Source organism: Lactuca virosa, chromosome 4 (genome assembly GCF_052849685.1).
Source record: "Lactuca virosa cultivar CGN04683 chromosome 4, Lactuca_virosa_CGN04683_v6, whole genome shotgun sequence".
Classification (NCBI taxonomy): domain Eukaryota; kingdom Viridiplantae; phylum Streptophyta; class Magnoliopsida; order Asterales; family Asteraceae; genus Lactuca; species Lactuca virosa.
Genome location: NC_136429.1, coordinates 76616858 through 76621545, shown reverse-complemented (window position 1 = coordinate 76621545; position 4688 = coordinate 76616858).

Here is a 4688-nt window from a genome sequence, read left to right as displayed (position 1 = left end):
ACCACTTCTTAAAACCACTCTACGACTAAACTTTTAAATATCGGATTTTAGTTTATAAAATTGATCGCAACTAATGGTAAATAAAATGAAGTTTTATTTGGTACATAAAGAACCATATAAAAAGTGATATGAAGTTTACAAAATGATACATGAATTGTTGGATGCATGCAATATTCACGAGATCATGTTTTTATAACTATAATTGTAAAACATATATATAAAACCTTTTTTAAAAAATGCAAGTCATGGCCGTCCTTTTGAAGAACACTCGGTATCATTTGTATGGTATTAGTGGGCAATGGGTCACCTAACCACTAGGATTGTCTTATGATGTTCGTGGTAGTTTTGTAGTTTCTAGTGACGAAAGGGTTACCTTGTCACTAGTTAGTTGCAATACTACAAGTTGTTTCAAGTATGATGACTTGATCGGAATCTTGTGTGATAAAGGTCACATAAGCATGAGAGATCCGAGGCATAGATGGGATCAAACATGCCAAAATAAGAAATAGTTGTTTGGGATCCCATTATCTAGGAGTTACATATCTTATGTAATTGGTAATCGCTACCTACCAAGTTTGATTAAGTTAAAGGGATAAAAGTCACCTAACCATTTACTTGTTTCGTTACTTGGATCCTAGACTTTAGTAAATTAATGCTTTAAAAATAATAAAAGGTATTAATTTTTACAGACTTAATAATGAAAATACTAAATGAAAGTTTGTTAAATTTTGAAAATAACTGTTAATACTATTACACACATGTAAAACCTTTTCTCTTGTTGAGTTTCAAGAGATAATAACATTTGATGGTTGTAATTTCTATAACTGGTATACTATCTTGAGATTCTTCCTTAAGGATAGATAGAAATTATATATACTGAAAGATCCCATACCTGAACAACCTCTGTAAATCAGTCAGTCTGATCATGATGCTTTGATGGAAGTATTATGTGATGATGTTGATTAATCTCACATCATACTGGAGTAATTAATCTTGACTTGCAGAAAGTCTTGGATAATTATGAAACATATCAGATGTCTTATCAAATAACGCAAATATTCAATCGGAATAGTAGAACGTGCTTCAAACACGTTCAAACATTGAATAAAAGGAAGATCTAAGAGATTGTGTACTCTAATAGACATATAGTTTAGTTAAGGAAAATACAACATAAACCCAAAAATTAAGAAAGGACCAAATGATTAGTGTTGTTTCTATTATGGAAGAAACTGGACACTGAAAGAGGAACTGCTCCTCTAATCTCATCGAGCTGAGGAAGTCTTACTAGACCAAGACTTCAAATATCTATATGATAGAACTATTTATTTTTTCATCATTCACTTGAGTATGTTATACTTTAGGCAACACTAATAATTGATATTATGTGCTGATGATTGGAAGAAATAATCAACTGATTACAAACGAATGACATTTCATGCTGAAGATATAACAAGTGCTATTATAGTGTGTATTTAAACAATAGATTTTTTGTACCTATTTGTAACATCTGAATTTCAGGAATTTTTCATTATTGGTCCCTTATGTCAAATTTTTTGCATTTTAGCCCGTATGTTGGGCGTACGTGAGGTACGCGTCAATACATGATCAAGCCTTGGAAACACGGGACTCATCCTAGTACATTGGGCGTACATATGGTACGTAGGGTGTACCAGCTCAGACCTTAAACCCTAAATCTAGGGGTTTGCTCCCTATTTATTCAACATTATACCTCCCTTGGACCTTCTAGAGACAACCTCCACTCCTTCCAAACCCTAATCTCGAGTATCATCCTTGTGTGTGAATATTTTGAAGCTTTTTAGTGATTTTGGTGCTCTCTTGTTGAAGAAGAAGGCTATTGAAGAAGGTGGTGTTGCTTGAAAACTTGTAGATCCAGAAACTACCTCACCTTGTGCATCTTCTTAAGGTATAAAGTTTATACATTGGTGTATATGGGTTATCTAGAATATGTAGTGGATATCCGGGATGATAAGAAGAGATAAGTTTTCATTTCTGATGTTCATGTTGTACGCGATTTCCCTGATGTTTTACCCGAGGAGTTACCGGGTGTGCCTCCTTAAAGGCAAGTGGAGTTTGGGGTCGATCTGATCCCTGGTGTGGCGCCAATTACCAAAGAAATGTATCGTCTTGCACCTCCTGACATGCAAGAGTCATCCACTCAACTTTAGGAGCTATTAGGGAAAGGGTTTATTCGGTCGAGCAGATCTCTGTGAGGAGTACTGGTCCTTTTTATCAAGAAGAAGGATGGTTCACACCGGATGTACATTGATTACCAGGAGTTGAACAAGTTGACGGTGAAGAACTGTTATCCATTGCCGAGGATTGATGATTTCTTCGATCAGTTTCAGGGGGCATCTTGATTTTCCAAGATCGATTTGAGGTCTGGCTTCCATCAGATGAGGGTGCGAGAGGAGGATATTCAGAAGACGTCCTTCCGAACTCGCTATGGGCATTAAGAGTTCATGGTGATGCCTTTTGGACTCACCAACATACCGACGACGTTCATGGGTCTCATGAACCGGGTGTGTAGGCCTATGTTGGATCGGTCAGTGATTGTCTTCATCAATGACATCTTGGTCTATCCCAAGACCGGAGAGAAGCATGATGAGCATTTGCGTGAGATTCTTAGGGTTTTGAGGATGAAGACGCTATATGTCAAGTTCTCTAAGTGTGATTTCTCGTTGTGCGAGGTTCAATTTCTGGGACACTTTTTCAACCAGAACGGTATTTTGGTTTACCCCACCAAGATAGAGGCGATGATGCAGTGGGAAGTATCGAAGTCTCCGTCCTAGATTCGGAGCATCCTTGGATTGGCAGGATATTATAAGAAATTTATTCGAGATTTATCCAAGATTGTAGTTCCTCTCACTAAGTTGACGAGGAAGGATGTTGTGTTATGTTGGGGGCCTGAGCAGCAGGCATCATTCGAGATTCTCCGCCAGAAACTTTGTGAGGCACCAATACTTGCCCTCCCGAAGGGAGTCGAGGACTTTGTGGTCTATTATGATGCATCTATTTTGGGGTTGGGTGTTGTATTGATGCAAAGAGGGCATGTGATTGCATACGCTTCGAGGCAGTCGAAGCCTCATGAAGAAAAGTATCCCAATCATGATTTGGAATTGGGGGCGGTGGTTTTTGATCTCAATATTTGGCGCCACTATCTTTATGGTGTTCGGTGTACCATCTACCCAAACCATAAGAACCTGAGATATCTTATGGATCAGCCTAACCTGAACATGAGGCAGAGGAGGTGGTTGGATGTAGTGAAAGATTATGACTATGAGATTTTGTATCACCCAAGCAAAGCCAATATGGTGAACGATTCCTTGAGTCGGAGAACAGTCAGTTCACCAATTCAGGAGGTATGTTTAAGGATGATAGTGATTGCCCCAGTATTGGAAGCGATCAAGGAAGCACAGTCAGAGGCTATTAAGGAAGAGAACCGGAAGAGTGAGAGGGTGGTTGGTCAGATTTCAGCCTTTGACATCGACAGTAGGGGACTTTTGACTCTTTATGGACGGATTTAGGTATCGTATGCGGGTGGGGCTCGACGAGTATTGATGGAGGAGGCCCACAAGTCGAGATTCTCCATTTAATCGGGGGCTACCAAGATGTATCTTGATCTGAAGCATAGTTATTGGTGGCTATGTATGAAGAAGGATGTGGCTTGGTTTGTAGAGCGATGCTTGACCTGCCGGAAGGTCAAAGTTGAGCACCAACACCCTCATGGAAAGTTGCAGCCTTTAGAGGTTCCACTGTGGAAGTGGGAGCAGATCATGATGGATTTTATTACAAAATTTCCAAAGACTTCAAGGTGTTTTCATGCTATCTAGGTGATATTGGATCGTTGGATGAAGAGTGCTCACTTCATCGCCATAAGTGAGGTCTCTTCTGCAGAGAAGCTAGCTGAGATTTATGTTTGTGAGGCGGTGGTTCAACATGGGGTGCCGACTTCTATTGTGTCGGACTGGGATGTTCGTTTTACTTCCAGGTTTTGGAAGAGGTTTTACGTGAAGTTGGTTACCCGATTACATTTCAGTAATGCATATCATCCACAAACGGATGGGCGAGCAAACTATTCAGACGCTCGAGGATTTGTTGGGTGCCAGCATCATTGATTTTGGCAAGAGCTAGGAGTCCTAACTTCCTTTGGCTGAGTTTTCTTATAACAACAACCATCATGTCAACATTGACATACCTCCGTTTGATCTTCTGTATGGGAGGAGGTGTTAGACTCCTATTTGCTGGGGCGAGGTCGAACAGAGATTCACAGGGAGCACTGAGATAGTTCTCTAGATGACTGAGCTTATTCAACAACTCAGGCAGAGGTTGCTGACGGCCTAAAGCCGCAGAAGAGTTATGCAGATCGGCTACACTCTGAGCTAGAGTTTTAGGTTGGGGATTTGGTGCTTTTAAAGGTATCACCCTGGAAGGGTGTTATCCGCTTCAGGAAGCGGGGCAAGCTGGGCCCCAGGTTGATTGGCCCTTTGAAAGTGTTGGCCCAGGTGGGCAAGCTGGCTTACTGTCTGGAGCTACCTGAGGAGTTGAGTCAGATTCATGATACCTTCCATGTTTCCCAGTTGAGGAAGTGTATAGCCGATGAAACAGCTGTGGTTCCGTTAGAGGATATTCAGTGCGATGATTGCCTAAATTACATCGAGAGGCCAGTT